This window comes from Peromyscus leucopus, chromosome 12, assembly GCF_004664715.2.
Source record: "Peromyscus leucopus breed LL Stock chromosome 12, UCI_PerLeu_2.1, whole genome shotgun sequence".
NCBI classification, from domain to species: domain Eukaryota; kingdom Metazoa; phylum Chordata; class Mammalia; order Rodentia; family Cricetidae; genus Peromyscus; species Peromyscus leucopus.
In genome coordinates, this window is record NC_051073.1 from 45,406,117 (window position 1) to 45,426,363 (window position 20,247).

Sequence of the window (20,247 nt, forward strand, 5' to 3'; positions counted from 1 at the left end):
TTGCCAGCCTCATTATTCCACTTTCTTTTCGGTGTAAGCAATTATTGTAGATACAGACTAACAGTGACAGCACAGCTCCAATCGTTCTTTGTGAGCCAAGACTCGACCTCCATCAGAGTAATTAATGTAGATCATTGACCATTAAAATATGACCCAAGTTCCACTGTCCTTAGATGATCTTTATCTACGCTTTACTCAGAAAGTGGTATTGCTATAACTCATCCCTTATACCAGATGAACACCCCTAATAAAAATGTCCTCCCATCTAAAATGCCCCAAATCCCCAATACACTTTATATGTGAATATGATATTACAAGTGGAAAATCCCTGTCTTATTACAATATGACATGTAATCAGAATGCAATATATACTTACTCTAATAAATTACTTATAGTCTATTTGCATAAGATTCATATGAAATTTTAATAGTTTTCTTACTTAGAATTAGGTGTTATCCTTAAGACATGTCATTATACATATACAGATATTACAGAATCTCAATAAAATCCAAAACCTGAAACACTTTGCTTCCAAAATATTTCTGATGAAGGCCCTTCAGTGAGTTATGGAATATTGTTATAACATCTGAACTGTTCAAATGAGCAGGGGACTTCAGACTGAGCAGATAGGTACAAAACTAGATGAAAGGTCAGATCTCAAATACTTTTACATTTTGAATCATTCATATACAGATAACTTTGGAATTCATTTCCCATGACATAGACAAGTATTCAAACCTCTATTGAAGGTAAGGGTATGCTGGGATGTGACCTTGGCTGGATTTCTCGTATTTCTTTTCTCCTAAATTCTACCCTAATTTTGTGTTGTTCATAGACTAGTGACCTGATTGATGCAAATATTTTATTATAAGATTAATAATGCTGTTGATTTCTTGAAGGTGTGAAATATAGATTAGTTCTCAGAGTTGTTTCTCATGCACTATTTTATTTTCTCTGTAACATCAGATGAATATAATGAGCCCCAAGGAGGTGAACTGATTCTGCAAGGTCAAGCTTCTGGAAAATAATAGGGCTTGAATTTCATCTTTTGGCAATGATTCCAAATATTTGCCTTTTCAATATTTTACCGTTCTCATTTGTACTGAAATGTAAAGACAGCAGCTGATTTTATTAAAATGAATCCTCCAAATACTAGATCTTGTTCAACTCAAATCTATAGCAACCTGGATGAGTAGTGAATGAAATGGTTTACATTTTTGCTGGTTTCTATAGATTGCATCTACATCTGACAAATTCATACAGTCATATCCCTCACTGCATTTTAATAAATTTCCAAGCCACAGAATGATGTCATAATTGTTGGTTCAAATATTCAAAATTAATAGAATGAATTAAAGATATATGTCAATCAGAAAACTTGAGAAATCAGAAAAAAAATTGTAAATCGTTTGTAAAGTTTTTAACATCAAAACTAGTGTTAAAGTAACATTGTGGCTTCAGTATTAATTATGTTTCCTGTAGCAAGTATTAGGTTAGTGTTTTGTGCTAAAATATAATTACCTCACTTTCTCCTTTCCCTTTCATCTCTCCACACCCATCTCTCTCTCTCTCTCTCTCTCTCTCTCTCTCTCTCTCTCTCTCTCTCTCTCTCTCTGTATGTATAATATATACACACACACACACACACACACACACAGAGAGAGAGAGAGAGAGAGAGAGAGAGAGAGAGAGCATACTCAATCCATAACATGTTACTTGTTGCTTGCAGTTATGTGATTTAGGGATGACCACTTGGCATTTGATAATCAATAAATGGGGCTCTAATAGTAAATTTTAAATATATTTGTGTGTGTGTGTGTGTGTGTGTGTGTGTGTGTGTGTGTGTGTACTTGTAAAGACCAGAGAGACCAGAAATTGATGATAGGTATCTTCTTCACAGCTAAGTAGCTGTTTCAAGGATGCATAATTCCATAAGAAATATAAATCAGATCTTAATGTGAAGGTGATGCTTGGTATCTGTTGACTGTGTAATGCATCCACATTGATATATAGTTTCCTATGTAAATAACAGCAACAACAAACATATGGCATATCCACCATCTCAGTATATTGCTTCATACTCATTTTTGTGAATGGAAAGAAACCACATTATTAAAAGCAACAAATTATGCAAATAATAAATCATAGGCCCTGGGATCCTGTAAGGATGCACAAAGTACAGCATATGGAAATTGCTTCTTTGATTCTGAAACACTAAACTTATTGGCCTAAGGAAATGATGTTATTTGGTATCATTATGCCTTATGAAACTCATCATAATTTAGTTACATCTGCAAATTCATTGCAATAAACTTTGTTTACCCACTAAGTCCAATGAAAATTGAGGTTCAGGAAGCACAGTTTTAGTAAAGAATGAAAAACCATGTAGTAGTTCTTTATTGCTCTTATGCATACATACATATATAACATAATACACACACGCAACAAACCTCAGTCCATTTAATGTTTAACCAACATGGAATTGGATAACCTACCAGGGGGTGGGGGATATGGGAGGAGTTTAGATTGGTGAGAGAGAGGGGTAATAATATAAATTCAGTACTCATGTATAATCCTCTCAGAAGTGGTAAATACAAACACATACATTATAGAAGTCAATGATCACATAATGAAGGGTTTCATAGTAGCTGGGTCTCAGTCTCCAAATGAACGAAGGTTCTTGGCTTTTGTACCTCCATAGGGTCCCTTTCCATAGGTTAATCTGGGTGGCACTGTGTAGTAAGGAGAAGACAGTTAAATGGTGATCACTGAGTGTTGAAATAAGTATGATCAGTTTTGACATGTCTTCTTGAGTTTCTCAGAATGCTCTCCTGGAAGAAGATAGCACCATGAAAGAATCCAGCTTCAGATGAAAATCATAACTCTGCAGAGCAACCTCTGAGAGAGAAGACAGAAGCTCAGCCCTTCCCATTCAGGCAAAAGGACTTTCAGATTTTCTAAATGTATGTGACAAAGTACAGTTTTTTCTTTTACATGTTTCATTTTGGTGTACATTTTTATATAGCAGTGCATAATACACAGGGGCATGTGAATTATAAACTATGTAGAGGAATGTTCTAAGGGTAGAACTAGTCTCTTTAGTCTGAAGTTTGAGGCTCTGTGAATGTGAAGACAGCCAAAGATTATCTTTAAGGAATGATCCCAGGACATGGTTCAAATCTAGCATCACACTTATAGAATACTACCTCACTGCCATAATGATATAAAGCTTTCAAAGAGAGGATATGTGCAATTTGCATGTAGTTGGTATGCGGTTTTTTTGTGCACAGAGTGTATTGTCCCAGAGGTAGTTTCATTAGTGTACCTGGAGCTGCAAGTTTGTGGCACAACCCGTATCTTCAATGTCTAACCCAGAGGTTATGTGTGTTTCTCCATGTCTGGAATCTGAGTTGACTCTGGGATGACCTTTACAAAATGAATACAATGGGAGTGATTCTTTCCTAGTCCTACAAGTAGCCTATGGAGGGTAGGCAGATTCTCTCTTGGAAGACATATACCATATAAGAAATTTGACCATCCAAAGACTACCAGGGTTGTGTGTAGCCCGCTGAATGATGATACATGTGAAGAGAAACAGGCTTGTACATCTGCTGTTGAAGGAAGGATCTATCACAGAAAGGGTTGATCCAGCCACAATGAGTCAGCAGAAATGTATCACTCACCTCAGTATACTTGTATCTCTTCATTTTACAAAGTGAGATAAAATGGTTATTTCAAAACACTAAGATCAGAGTATTTTACTACAAACATTAGACTAGAGCTCCAGTTCTGTACAGCTCCTCTGAACCTGGGGATGCCAGACAGCACAAAGGAAAGCTAGAGGTGACATGTGATTTGAGACATCAGGTTAGAAAAAGCCAAAGATTTCCACTTTGGTACGATCTCACTCTTAGACACTTGCCTTAAGAGATGCAGCTGTCAGTGTGTAAGGCTGTCCTGGAAAGAGTAAAGATGACTTCGTATCATGGGGGCACTCAGAGTCCTTCAGAACGACCCACCATCAAGGGCCATGCAAAGCTTGGAAAGTCTGAGACTCACCAACAGTTCTATGTGTGAGCTTAAAGACAAACCCTAGCCAGGTGAGTGTTGAGGCAACTACAGCTAGCACAGAGCCTAACTGCAAACTTTTGTCCCAACTTTCTGCGTTCACTGGTTCTAGTGATAAAATACCAAATGTTCGCTGTTTCAATCCACTAACGCCCCAGCACTTGCTAACTGGCAGTAGGCAATGTTCCATCTCTTCTCTCAGATTTGTTTCCATCCGGAAATCTGCTCTCTAATTGTTTTTCCTTTCAGTCTTTTTAATCGCTTGCTTTTAAAGAATTTTTCCTTTCTATTCTCATCTGAAGTATTACTGTGATGTGTATATGCAATTTTCTTTGCATTTATCTTACTTCAGGCTCATAGTTGTCCCTGAAAAAATGTTTTTATAATTAAGGAATGATTTGGAAAGTTGCAACAATATTTTCCCCCATGTTCTTCCACCCACTCTTTCTACTCTATCTGAAATTCTAACTGAAAGATAAACATTTAATGTCTCACAGTTTTTTCTTTGTGTGTGTGTTTTCATTATTTTATTTTCTGGCCTCTATATAGGATTTTGTGCTAATTTCCAGTTCAAGGGTCTCTTCAGGTATTTGCAATCTGTTTGGAATCTTATCCACTAAATTATTAATTTCACTTACTATATCTTTATCTATCATTTTAGTGTCCAGATTTCTATTTTGTTAAATAGTATATTTTGTCAAACTTGTGATCTTATTTATTTTATTGAAAATGCTCAGAATGCACATCAAAGTGCTGTATAGCTAGCTCTGTTGTCTAACAAAATAGTCAAGCTAGTGTTCCTAAGTCATGGTGCAACTTCTTTACCTGAATATTTATCTATCTGACTCCGATTCTACTGTACACCATTTTCTGTTTTTAAAATAATTCATTGTTTTCTTCCATTTACCAATAATTGTAGGTTTAGTAATGTGAATTTGATATATAATAAGACTTAGTCTTATGTCTAGAGGAACTAATATCCTTATATCAGCTTAATCTAACTATAGGAAGATGATGGGAAGGTGGAGTCTATCATCTGGAAAAAAATCCCACCAGTCCTAGATCCCCAGGCCATACATCCCACCCATAATTGTGGAGTGTCTCCCAGCACTGCTTTCTATGCAGCTCTGGTCTCTGATTCTGTCAATTCTGGTCTCATCATACTATATACAATTATGCTTAGAGTCTCATTTCCTTCCTGCCTTTGGCATTTTCTAAGTACTAGATCTTCTTTTGGGTAGTTTGAGGTTTGTATCTATAATTTTCCAGTGTATCATTGTCCATGTTATGCCTACAAGCAGGTATCTTGAATCTATTTTCCATTCTATTTTATCTGTTTATGGTAGAAAGGTATATTTTCCTATTCACCTGCCTATGGTGCTAGAATTGGTCTTCAGTTCTAACTGATCCTATTAGAAGGAATTTACTTACTTTAGAGCATAGCTATTCTTTCCCTTTTAGGGCAAAGAAAAGGCAACACACACACACATATGAGAGAGAGAAAGAGAGAGAGAGAGAGAGAGAGAGAGAGAGAGAGAGAGAGAGAGAGAGAGAGAAGTGAGTTTGGTTTAAACAAAATTCTCTTTCCAAGAGTGAAGGGGCTGCTGTGGATGATTGATTGATAAATAAAACACTGATTGGCCAGTAGCCAGGCAGAAAGTATAGGTGGGGCTAGCAGAGAAGAGAATTCTGGGAACAGGAAGGCTGAGGCAGAGAGACTCTGCCAGCCACTACCATGAGAGGATGTTAAGATACTTGTAAGCCATGAGCCATGTGGCAACTTATAGATTAATAGAAATGGGTTGATTTAAGATATAAGAACAGTTAACAAGAAGCCTGTCATGACCATATAGTTTATAAGTAATATGCTTCTGTGTGTTTACTTGGTTGGGTTTGAGCAGCTGCAGGACTGGCGGGTGAGAGAGATTTGTCCTGACTGTGGGCCAAGCAGGACTGGGAAAAAGGGGCTGAAAAGATGACTCAGTGGTTGAGTATACTAGTTGCTCTCCCAAGGGACAAGTATTTAGTTCCCAGCACCCATGTAGGACAGCTCACAGCTATCTATAACTCCAGTTCTGGGGTTCTAAAACCTTCTGGCTTCATACATTCATGCACATACCCACACAGAGACAAATATGTACACAAAAATAAAAAATAAAATGAATCTTCTAAAAAATCATACAAAGGAAAATTCTATAGTATATTTTGTCTCAGTGCTTATTTTTTGTCTTTTTATGTTGTAATATAATCCTGACTAAGATTTAGTTAGTAAGTATCTTTAAAAGAACATAAAGATGAGAGCAGTCAGTTATAATGACCTGCCCAGGGAAATAGATTTGTGACTTTCTTTCTAAATTTATAACAATGTTTATAAAAGTATATTGAATTAGAAACACTATTGAACTAAGGATAACGGGCTCTCTGAACCCTTTAAAACCTAGAATAGAAACATTACTGTGCTTTCTTGGCAATAGTGCATTTGGTTTACTGTGGTCTTGCTGATAAAAAAAAAATTTGATATATGTACCAGAACTCAAATACTCCATTAAAATAATCCTAAAGATCACGAGTAAATTATTCCTGAATAATGACTGAATATATAAAATAGTTGGCTTAGCCAGAAGTAAAAATTCTACACATGCAAAGGTCTTTACCTTGCCCATTCCCTGCTCTGTTTCTCACCACTCATTATACATAAATCTGAGGCACTGTGTCTAAAAGGTATAATTTCACTTACTGTTACTGTCTCAACCCCCTAAGTATCTCTTATCTCTCTGTCTACTCATTCCACACCTAATGGGCTAGTTTGTATTCTCTGTTGCTGTGAGTCAAAGTTTGTGTTTCCCAGTTTGTACTCTGTAGAAGATTTTGTTTTATTCTCTAGTTAGAAACACTCTGTGTGCCATAAAACACTTGCAGCTAAACCAAATCTATTCAAATTTCTTCCTTTGTGCATAAAGAGCCCCCAATAAAAAAACTATCTTCACCTACATCTTTAATTCCATGTTGCATTATGCTTCATCTAATTTTATATTAGTTTTGTGTCTTAAACAGACTATTTTCTTATTTCCTCACAGTTACTATGTTAGATTTTTCCTTGGCCTATAATTTTGTGTAGATTTTCATTTGATTAATTTACTCTCATGGCTCATGTTTTATATCAAATATAAACTACTCAACATGTAGTTCAGTGACTAACTGAAAGAGAAAGAGCCAAAGAGGAGTAGCATAGGTTCCATACATGGCTAGAAACCAGATTGATATACCCAATAGGCAAAACATAAAGCCAAAACTGATGGGATTGGGTCCTGATATGTGATGTTTATTGATTTTTTAAATAGAATTCTTTCATGATATCTATTTGAACGGTCTGCCCAGGCGCAGGACCTTGAGTCTGTCTGTCTCAGTACTCAGCTTATTTTCTTTACAAAAATGAAAACTTCAAGAAATTACCTTATCCATCAACATATGTTTGTAATATGTCATCCTACCCAGTTAGAATGTGAAATCTTCAGGGCATGCAATTTGCTGCCCACTTCACCATATATCGAGGACTTTGAACAGTACTTAGAAAACAGAACATATGAAAGAATTGCCTGGAGGACTTGATTAAGCTCTTCCAAAGGCTTTATTTGAGGAAGGGAGGTAAATCATGCTGCATATCATGTGCCTGAACAAGGTCCCTTGACTGAAAAAATGTCGTCTTCTCTCTCTTAGTTCTGTCTATTTGCTTCTGATGAATTTCTTTTGAAAGCCTTCACAGACTCCCTCTTTCTGAAATATTTACTTTCCACCATTGAAGACTGTCAATGTCTTTTAACACATTGGAATCCTGAATAGGTTCATTTAAGTAAGGTTTTCCTCAAAAAAGAAAATATATACACTTTTGTTTTTATCTCTCTAGATGCTCATAATGTTGTATATTTATTGTGGCTTTAATAATTATTTATTGCAACTTATTAAATCCTTTCAGGCAGACTCACAAGAGCAGCTCTCTCTGTCTCACTGTGGTGTGTGACTGGGAAATTTGAGATAGATTAGTAGGAAGAAGAAGGCTGAGTTAGCTGAAGCAACTGTGAAGTCCTTTAGCACAATGCTCCAGAATACATCATCTTCTCCCTCTGCTTGAAGGACATTGAATATGCACAGAGCACTGCTACTCCATTCTATTCATTTCATTTATGTCCTTTTATTTGTTTTTAAATGTTCCTTATTGAAGTAGAATCATATCACTTCCCCTTCCTTCCTCCCTCCCCCCATCCCCTCCCATATCTTCATTTAAACTCCTCTCATGTCCCCTCAACTCAGGAAAGCTCCCAGATTACTATGATTTAGTCAAATCCTCTTATGCCGAGCAGAAATACTTTTTACAAAATCCCATCCTTGGCTTATCTATTGTAATTGGTAGGTAAAAAATACATATATAATGGTCAAGTTATAAGATTATGGTACTTTTCTCAGAAAAGAGAAAGTCTGTGGTTTGTTCCTCTCCTTATCCCTGGTATGCTGATAAAAGTTGGGTGATTATTTCACCACTAAAAACCTTTATACTCAATAAATGGGTGAATGAATAAATGGCTGTATGGATAGGTAGGTTGATAGATTTATAAGCAAATAGCATATTAGTATGTTTGGATAGCTATGTTGAATTCATTTCTTTAAAAAAATAGGATATTGCTATTGAAACTTAATTACTACTGTTTCTACACCCATCTTGACAAATGAAAAGTAATATGTCTACATTATGAAAATACACTATGAAGGAGGATAACCTCAAATGAATGAATGACTTGAGACTGAATAATTAGCTGAAGGTGTTGGGAGATGAATATTTAATATGTTCAACTGCTTAGTCTTTCCTTTTTACTGTCATTTGTCATACATATTTCTATTCCTGGTAGAGATAAAAGATGGAAAAATAAGAGAGGGATGTTGCATCACATGCAATGTCAAAAGCATATTTTGAGCTCATGTTACTTTCTTTGCAAAGGTATGGTCACATACTGTGTGTACTGGGTTTAAGATCACTGCTAAAGACCATGGTGCCTCTGCTCTTCTCAGGAAGGTGGCCAGTTTGTTTAGAAACTTTAGAACTGAAACATATTCAGATCATTGCCTCTGAGTGTGTTACTTGCTATCGGCTAAGCTCACATGACATTCCACTAGGGTATTTAGAGAACAGACATTTTCTAGCTGGCCCACAGCCTAGAGAAGTAGGCTTATAGCCTACTCACAATTTGAGCAGAATATTTTTTTGTTAAAATTCAAAGAAAATATGACCAACTATTGTCTAACTGACATCTTCTAATAGCTTTGATACCTGGCCATCTTTAAGCAGTGATTGCTTTATGAAACCACTTGAGTATGTGTTTTGAATCTCAAATCCAAAAGGTTATAGTATGGAATGTAATTAAATGGTAATCAAAAATTACTGAACACAAATAAATCTAAAGTCAATCTAAATGAGCACATTGATGCAAAGTGGTGGAAATAAGAAGCAGGTACAGATGTGTGATGGAAAGAAGACCTTAAGAAAGGATATTTCTGTAAAGATCTATTTTGGAGTAACTCATTCATAGATCACAGGACCACAAGACATTGGAAACCTTTAAAAAGTTCTCAGCAACCATACTAGCATAACACTGATACTCTGTCTCGAAAAACTTTAGAATAGGTGCTGTTGAATAACATGTCATAGATATGGTGTGTTATGAATATCTCAATATCTTAGGAAAGCCATTTTTTTTTATTTCAGCATCCTAACAAAAGAGATTCTTCCTGACAAAAATGATTCAATGACATTTTGCACAGACACACACACACACACACACACACCCCACTTTATGGAGCACTGGTAAGCCACCAGCCACGTGGCAACATATAGATTCATAGAAATGGGTTAATTTAAGCTATAAGAACAGTTAGCAAGAAGCCTGCCACGGCCATACAGTTTGTAAGCAATATAAGTCTCTGTGTTTACTTGGTTGGGTCTGAGCAGCTGTGGAATTGGCGGGTGACAAAGATTTGTCCTGACTGTGGGCAAGGCAGGAAACTCAAGCTACAAGAGAGAGAAGGCTTGATGAAGGACATGGGGACTGTTAGGCAGGTATCCCGTGAAGACAACTGGAAATTGCATGCTCATCCTTTCATATATATTTCTGTATCCAGTGATGATTCTGTTGCCTTCTTCCTTTTTCTGATTAATGAAATTATTATTTCCCTATTAACTTTATTCCTTCCACTTTATGAAAAACTACAAGGTTCAGTGATACTGAACACGGTATAAGGTGAAAAAGTAGATCAATTCAAAATGAATGAACTATTGCTCCAGGAACTGCTTATAAAATCTTTTTTTTTTATATATCAGATGGATTGTCGTTAAAAGCCATTCTCTGAGGGAAAGTTCCCAATACCATGTGAGAAATAAAGCACAAAACACAATATTATCCCAACACCAAGGTTTAATTTACTTTACCTTCAGTCTATGTTTGAATCATCCATTATCTCTTTTGTGTGTATGTGTGTGTGTGTGTGTGTATGTGTGTGTGTGTGTGTGTGTGTGTGTGAGAGAGAGAGAGAGAGAGAGAGAGAGAGAGAGAGAGAGAGAGAGAGAGAGAGAGAGAGAGAGAATCCATAACCCATGGCAGCACAGCCATCTTCCTCTAGTCATCTATACACATTTATTTTCCTTACCGGATCCTTTAATTGTGCTTCTTAATCAGATGCTCAAGCCTTTGGGTCCTCTCAACTCTCTGGTACTGCTTCTCACTTGTACTCCCTTCCCCAAGGCAATCAATAATCACTACAATATGTTCTTCTCATTGTAAAAATATTAATGTCAAAAATCTCCAAACAAGAACTTCTGATTACTGTGCTCTGCAGGTGGCCTCTCCTGTTTCCTCTCCCCTCCCAAACACCCTCTGAGCAACTTATGCTAATTAACTAGAACAGAAGATAAAACTTTATGCTGTATTTTAAGGAGACAAATCCTCATTATTGTGCAAAGCAAAATAATTATAACAATATTAAAAGGTGTTAGCATGAAGTTTCTTTCCAAATTTATTCTTTTTGAATAAACATTCTTTCCTTACAGTTAAATGGCAAGTCATTTAATGAACCGAGAACTCATGGTAATGCCAGTGTGATTAATAGTTAAAAGTCTATTCATACTTAGGTAGTTTTTTTCTTTCCCCAAGTCCATTAGAGGAAGAAATGAGATCTAAAGTGGACTACATACATTCCAGTGTCTCTACAGACAGTGTATTTTCAATGTGGAAAGAAAATAGTAAAAACAAAACCACCAAAAACAAAAGTATTAAATGTGTCCTTTTATTTCAAATAACTTAAAAACATTTAATCTTGGTGTTGTTTTTTTTTTTTATAAAAATTGCGTAGTTTCTTGCACTTATCTGTCACAAATGATGTGTGTATAATTAAGAGGAAAGTGTAAAGCATTATGTGGTGGATATATTGCACACCCCAATAAACTTATCTGGGGGTCAGAGAACAGAACAGCCACTATATTAAACATAGGTTTAGGCAGTGGGATTACACGCCTTTAATCCTAGCATTCCAGAGGCAGAGATCTGTCTGTATCTGTGTGAGTTCAAAGCCACACTGGAAACAGCCAGGCATGGTGACACATGCCTTTAATCCCAGGAAGTGATAGCAGGAAGCAGAAAGGTATATTAAGGTGTGAAGACCAGGATCTAGAACCTTTTTAATCTTTTAGGCTTTGAGCAGCAGTTCAGCTGAGATCCATTAGTGTGAGACTCAGAAGCTTTCAGTTTAAGGAAACAAGATCAGCTGAGGAATTGGCGAGGTGAGGTTGGCTGCGGCTTGTTCTGTCTCTCTGATCTTTCAGCGTTCATCCCAATACCTGTCTCTGGGTTTGTTTTTATTAATATGACCTTTTAAGATTCATGCTACACTATTATACTTTACCATTATTATGGACAATGAATGGTCGATTTTATATAAATAAGAGCTTTGGACTGGGTATATGGCTCTGAGTTATATGTTCAAGGTCCTGAGTATCTTTCATTGTATGTCAATACATATATATGTGTATGTGTATTTGTATCTAGATTTATTCCCATATATATTTATATTGTACATATAGTATTATATGTTTATATAGACAGAGAGAAAGAGAGAGATGACCTTTCAGTAGTAAAATCTTTATACCTTTTAAATATGATTATAAAAGTATTTGTAGCAAACAAGTTTCAAAAGCTTAAAAAAATCAGAATTTAGCATAGAAATGGTTTAGAATTTTTCTTATTCACAAAAGATAAGGAACTGAATAGTCTGGCTTGTTCCTGGTTCGCAAGTGATAGTTATAATCAACACTCTGAATTTGTCCCTTTAACGTAAAAAAACACACAGCAGCATCACTAAATATTATATCAAAATTGCCAAATAGTTGGAAAAATTCCAGTACAGAAAGTTTTACTTGGTATAAGCAGACAGGTCTTTGGTTACTTCAGCAAATCAAATCCAAATGTACTTGTAAATAACACTTGATATTACTTCTTTCTAAATTGAAAACAATAATATTTGTATATGTGTATATATATGAGTGTGTATGTATACATCTGTGTGCCTGTGTACGTGTGCCGCGGTATGCATGTGGATATCAGAGGACAACTTGTAGGAGTCAGTTCTCTCCCAGCACGTGTTGCCCAGGGATTGAACTAAGGTCATCAGACCTGGCAGCAAATGTCTTTATTCACTGAGTCATCTCATCAGCTAGATCTCCTTTATATAATCAATAATTTGCGTGTTTCTAATAAATAAAAAAAATCACTTTAAAATACACAGAAAAGGATATGGCTTGAATGTGTTTCTTCAAGTTCATACTTGGGAATCTAATCAGCAGCATAATAGTATTGAAGGAACAGTCAATTATGAGTACCCTGCCCTCATCAGTGGGTTAATATTGAAACTGTATTAACCAACTGAAACTAAGAAAGAGGTTATTTAGAATGTGTCCTAGTTCAATTTCCATTGCTGTGGTAGATACCATGACCAAGCACCTCGAGGAGGAAAAGATTTATGGGGCTTATAGATTATAATCTTTCATCAAAAGAAGCCAAGGCAGGAACTCAGGGCAGAAACTTGGAGGCAGGAACTGGAGCAGACTCTGATACATGTTGTTTACTTGCTTGCTCTCTCACTTTGCTTTCTTATTCAACATAGTACTGACTACCTTCTCAAGGGATGAACTGCCCACAGTTGACTGAATTCTCCACATCAATCATTAAAGAAGAAAATACCCCCCATAGACATGCCAATCTGACGGAGGCAATTCCACAATGTAGTTTCCCTCTCCCTGGATAACTCTAGCTAATTTTAAGCTGACAACTCTAACAAGCACAGCATGGGATAATTAAAAAAAAATGGGTGGTCTTGCCTACCCTAAACTTCTCTTGCAGTTTGTCACTCATTGGTCCTCAGTTACGGGATAACATGGCAAGATCTTGTCAGATTGAGGGTTCAGACCTTGAACTTCCTGCCCTATAGAGTATAAGAAGCAAAACTTTGTCCCTTGTAAATTATTCAGTCTCAGGTATAAAGTTACAGACTCACCATATTAACAAGGACAGACGCATAGCATGTACAGTATTTACTTTCAGTTCCTGAAGTTGTTATATTCATCATTGATTATTAAGAAAATATTAATGGAAGAATTTCCACTATAGACATTATTACTTAATTTCCTTCATAATATGTGTGACCAGGCACAGTATGGTAATACATCTGCATCTTAAATACAGGGTGGTCTAGAACATAATTATCTTCCTTTAAGCGTGTTCCTACTCAAAATGCCACCTGTAAACTTGTGTGATGTGCTCTGTCCTCCTTTCTCGCTGTATTACTTAGTAATCTAGACATTCTACTTCTGTTTCCACTATCTGATATAGTCCATGTTGCAGCTGCCTTTGTGTGTTCCCTGAGTCCCACACACCCTTTTCCAAAATTTCTCTTTTTCCTACCTTACCTACCAAAGTCTCAGATCAAGCCCGATCATTTTCCTCAGAACAATAAAGGATTAAATTATGACAACTAAATAAAAACATTAACAACACTGTCTAAGATCATATTTTATAAACTAAGGCCTCAATAAGTGATACATCTGAGTGTGCCTACTTTTCTGCTATCATAATCCTGACATATTATTTATTCTCTCCTGCAAGTTTCCAAATATGATAAAAATTATTACTTTACACCCTACTACCAATTACTAATACCTTAGTAATTTGTACCTAAGAATAACTACAAAATAATTAATAAACTAGATGGTTTTAAAATTAGGTCTACATTCCTAATAACCAGATACATATGGCTTCCTGGATTATTAAATATATCTTTCCAATAGTGATTAACATTATTATTTTTGTGACTAGACATAATAAAAGCAATGGTATTTGAAATGATGTATTTAGCATTTCAGGGTAAACTGAAACTACAGGAATATTTCTTAAGCCAATTTGAGATTAATATGCATATCCTTGATTTGATGTGGTACTGTATTAATTTGGGCACACCACATGAACATATGCACTTTAGGCTTTTGTATCTTAGAACAGGGTGTTCCATAAGAAGAAACTTCTAATTTTCTGTTCTAGTTACTGAATTGTCATCTTTTCAGAGCTGAGTTCTATTGTTTCCTCTTTAATCATAGTCAGTAGAACTCTAACCTTCTCTGGCTTAAAACTAGAGTTCTGATTCATGCACAAGTCTCTGTGAAAGCCTTAATTTAAGGATTTACTTCATTAGTCAAATACAGTTTAAAGTCCTCGTGTTCAAAATAACACAGTTGGATACAGCCCAGTAGTTTAGGTCCGCAAGACATTTGTGACTGGGTATGGATGCTCATGTATGTAACTGACTCAGCTTTTGTGGCTTTTTGCTTTGCTGCCTGGCTCCAATTTAAACTTGACTTGATTTTTTTAAAAGCAGTCCCAAACAAAACAGCGCAGTTTTCAGGTTAAACATTTGCACAACTGCTCAGCCAAATACCAATCTTCCCTAAGAGTCTTCACCCCTTTTGTTCTCTTCTGGGAGTGACAAACGTATGTCAGGGTAGTTTTTCCTAGCACCAATTTCATGGGAATATTCTTATCTACAAATTTTTTTTTTTTTTGTGTGTGTGTGTGCTAAGATCATGCCAAGATTTCCTCGGTTTACTTGGTTTCCATCATTGTGTGCTGGTGTCTCCTGCTACCATCAATGATGCTGCACATTGACATACATGCACTCTACACACATGATTTCAGAAATTACTGGACTCTACCTGGACTTACAAAGATTCCACAGACACTCACCTGTAATGATGTAATCCATGGACCCTGTGAACCTGCTCTGGGGCTCCTAGCCTATCCCAAACTCTATCACATGTTAGGACATCTGTTGAGAATTCAGAAGTGTGATTTCTCCAGGCTATGAGCTTAAGAAGGAAGCAAAGCAATCTCAGAAGCCACTAAGCCCGTCCTCACATCAACCTTTTGCATTTCAGCTCCAGCGAGTGTTAGATCTCTAAGAAACTCTGGAGCACCTAGAGTTCCAGATCTATCTTTCTGTTCTCTGCCTCTGTGTATATGTGTATCTTTCTGTTTCTCTCTATGTTTCTGTGTCTCTGTCATTGTCTCTAAGTCCCTCTGCCTCTCTGTCTCCTTCCCCTTCTCCTCATTGGTTAGACTGCCTTTTCCTTTTGTTGATAGCAAAATGAGCTCTCACATAATTAATATATTTTATATGTGATGGTTTTATTGATTTATTATCTGTGATGATTTATTATATTTTAGATATAATGTCTCTGTTCTGCTATTTTGATCTTTAACTTTAAGAAAAATTCCTGTTTCTGCTAATTTCTACTCTTTGAAACACAAATTCTCCTTAACTCAATAGCTCTATCTTTATAAAAAATGTTGAAATAGTTAATTGCTTATTTCTTCTTATCAGCAACAACTATTTCCCTAAGGTAAGGAGTATCATGGACTTACTGGTCAAATTCTCTTCAAATAGAAGAAACTTAAACTCCTAAAACAGAAAAAAATTTCAGTTATTTTATGAAAGTAGTATGTTGTATCTTAAATTAATTAGAAAATTTTATATTACTTTTAGGCGAAAAGCAAACTTTGTAAATAAAGATATAGTCCATTGGAATGTCTGTTATTGTCAGATATATTGATAATAGTTTTTAATCCCAGTTGGATCTTGTTTTGTACACACAAATAATACTTCAAATTTATAAGGCTATTGTAATAAGACTGGGCTAAGCCATTTCTAAGTCAATTGAATCAGTGAGCAAAGTTCTATCATTTCAGGGACATATTCTGATCTGCACTTCATCCATATCTGGGTCATAATATGCTTGGAGATGTATGTGAAAACTCTTTTTAGACTTTTTAGATAACATAGATCAAATCTCATGAACAACAAATTCTGTTATAGTCAAATGCTGTAACATGAAACATTCAAACGTGTATTTATTTCAGGGATATTAAATAAACCTGAACTCTGGGCAGAATGAAAATCCACTAGGTTTCCCTATCCAATGATTGAATTTACAATAAAGGCAGTAGTTTATAAAGTTTCACTTTGTGATTTTTATATTATGTCCATGCTTCAAGGTGTAAACAGGGTCTCATTGCCAGCAGTGCTTTAGATAGGTTGCTTTTAACTCTAAAAGAATGCACTGTCCTTCTATTGACTTTTCCTTGCTGGGCACCATCAGGGGGCCACACAGCCCATATATCTTGTAACAGAAGAGAGGAAAAAGGTTTTTTTTTTTTTTTTTTTTTTTTTTTTTTTTTTTTTTTAAAAAATATATATATGTTTCTGGAGATTGACAATTGTGCCTTAGAATTGCATACTTTGATCTATCTTGATAGTATTGAAAGGACATCAGGTATGTTGTCTACCTTGGTGAAAATCAACATGAAATGGAGATAATCCAGGCTCCTTAATTAAGCAGCATCTACTGTCATTATGGTGTTTGCCTGTTTTTTAAAAAAAAAAAAAAAAAAAAAAAAACTGATTTTGCACTTTCATAGTCGCAGTTTTCTTTTAAAGGTTTCCTGGAATCAGAATAAGTCCTTTAACCATCTGCCTTCTTAAATGAAAATGTGAAAAAAAAATACTGAGACATATTCTTATCCTTCAAATATTTTACTGTCGTCTTTCATCTGTCAAGAATGATCTTCTTTATCACTCATGTATGACACTTCCTATTCATTTCAAAACTGTCCTTTTGTTCTTATTCTGTTCTTTGTTTAATCTTCATTGTGAGAGGAAGGTGCAGCCATTCATTGCTAAACATCTTCATTGTATGGTTTTGAGAATGGTGGAATTGTAGGTAGTGTCCTTTTTTCTTAATCATCAGCAATATACATGGCATCATTTGATCGTGTCTACAGTACAGCTCCTAAAACATGGATTTATTAGAGAATATTCCCAGCCTTAAAATTATCTGTGCAGCAAAACTATGAGTGGCAAGAGTCTAATGAGTTGATTTTTGAGAGCTTTTTCCCCCCAGTAAATAAAAACAAACCAATGCTAAGACCTTATGCCTCTATCATGCATAGGATACTAGAATAATTACTAGCCTACACAAAGCCACAATGACCTACTAGCTTTTGTTTTCAGAGAGCTTATGTCTATTCCATGGGAAGCATGACCTCAGTAAAAGAAAAGCAAATCTTAACTATTTTAAAGTAAATAAAATAGGTGATTTGCTAGCTCTATTAAGAACAAAAGTCCATAGAACTAAAAGACACCATGAGAGCCTTTTTTTAAGGAGGATACTTTGAGAAGGACTGTGAAGGTAGACATTGAAGTGACGGCTAACAGTGTCTATACCTGCATTCTCATTTTTATCTCAGGGAGGTCAGATTTAACTCACCTTCCTAACCTGCCTTGAAATTAGATTTGGCTATATAACTGAATTCATATATTGAATAGATCTGGTCTATTATAACATTGCCTCTCAGGGGTTGGTGTCTCTTCTGAAAAACTGGAATCAAAAATAAAGCAGTATTACTGGAAGCTGTAAGTCATTCAGCATCCTGACTAACCCCATGAAAGCAGGCTACTCACCCAACAGATGGCCCAATGATTACTGTTGTACTGTTTTATGAATGAGAATTAACTTGCGTTGTACCATGATATGTTTGGGGGTCTATTTGTTTGGGCAATTTGTTTATCACAAATTGTATAGATTAATGAGACATGCGAGATAAATAACATTCTGATAGAGGAAAGAGTGTGCATGAATGAAACAACACTAGATAATGTGGCTCTAGTTCTTTAGTCTGCAAACACAGCCAGAGATAGGTCTTTGTTAAGCATAATGTTAAGCACTTACCATTTAAAGTTGTTTGTTTACAACATCTAGCATTAATTCCTTGGATAATATTCACTCACATTAAGTGAGAAAAATGAAACTTGAGTTTTCCAATCTTTAGTAGGTTATATTTAGTTTTCTGATTTGTTGTGGTTGTTGTCTTTGGTTATTCTTCAGGTTATTTCACTGTTCTTTTCGTCAATATACATTTTTCATCCAACAGGGTCTGGTAGAAAATAAACTCTCAGAATCTATATTTGTATACTGACCTCTTTGTTTATTAACCATCTTGTTTGAATTTCCCATGCAACAGTCCTATTTTCAAATATCTTTCTTATAACCAGAGTTAAAATCCAGTTGAAAATCTGACTTTGTTAATTAGCTATGAAACTTTAGTTTGTTCTTAAAATCCTATCATGATTTCTACAAATTGTAAATTCTATATAACTACCTCAAAAATATCCTTTTTAATGTATTTGTTCCTTTTCTTTTAGTAGATTTTTAATGTTAGAGAAAATTGAGAGTTTAAGAAAATAAGATTTCTTGTCAGAAAAAGGTCAAAGGAAAAATACATTTCATATTTTTTTTTCTGTGAGTTCATACAACTTTTAGTGATTTGGGTACTGATCTCTTCACTAGGAAGGATAATGAAAAGTCAATAAAAATCAAAATGCCCCCTCCCAAATGTATAGATGTTTCTAGTCCACTAGCTTTAAATTTACATTTGCCCTTACTTTCCCCTAAGAATACAGTAACTCATGCAAACCTGAATTGTAATCTTTTAAATGTACATATGCATTATAAACGTATTATGGATTTAAAAATGCAATATTGCTAGCATTCTAATTTTAATTATTCAAGGTACAAGACAATTTAACCTTTCAGATATAATTCTATCTCCTCTGAATAATAGCAAGTCTGAGTCACCAAATACTTAAGCTAAAAGTCAGACATAGCTATAATGCAAATACAGTAATTATTATAATGGAGGCAGCACACAGTGTAATGTGAGGATCCTAGGAAGGGCATATGGAGAGTAATCTGCTATATTGCATAGCAGAAAAAAGGAGGAAATCTGTGCGGGTCTAAAGGGCAATAGAAGCTAGTTTCTAGTTAAGGACATAGATAAAGAGTTGATTATGGTCAAGATTAGGACTCCTGTGCAGCATCAGAGGACGAGGCTGTACATTTATAGAGAAACAAATTGAGGGATTTTATACCTCATATTAGTAGCTGCTGTCTAGACCTCCTTTTGCTAGCTGGTGCATTTACCCCCATCCCACTACTCCTTTATAAAGACTTCCCAAAGGAGCTATTCCCTATTCAATGAAACCCACCTTGCCCAGAGATTCCTGGAGGATTATTCTCCCCTTCTCTGCAGAAGTCCATTTCTAGTGACTGGTACAATTTAGAAAGTAAATCCTGGTTCCTTCTCTCTTGACAAAAAATTACCAAAAATTGATAAATTTTATGCTGATATTTATGATCAGGGTTTGATCAGAGAAGCAGTCATTTTCATGATATGAAACAAGAACATTTGTATAGGCCTGAGACCTATACAATGACAAGAGATGGTAAAAAAAAAAATCCAAGGAAGATGGAATCACTGAAAATCATCAGGATGGAAGTTGAGAAGCAAGTCAAGAAATACATGAGAGAAAGAAAAAGGAAGCTGAAGCTCAAGATGGTATTTGAGAACCAATACACATATAAGCTACACTCTGCAAATCTCCATCCCACACAATGCAGTTGACCAGTAGATGGGACTATGTCAGGGAACTACACATTTAAGTGGACTAGTACATAGGCAGATAAAAGAAGAACTAAAT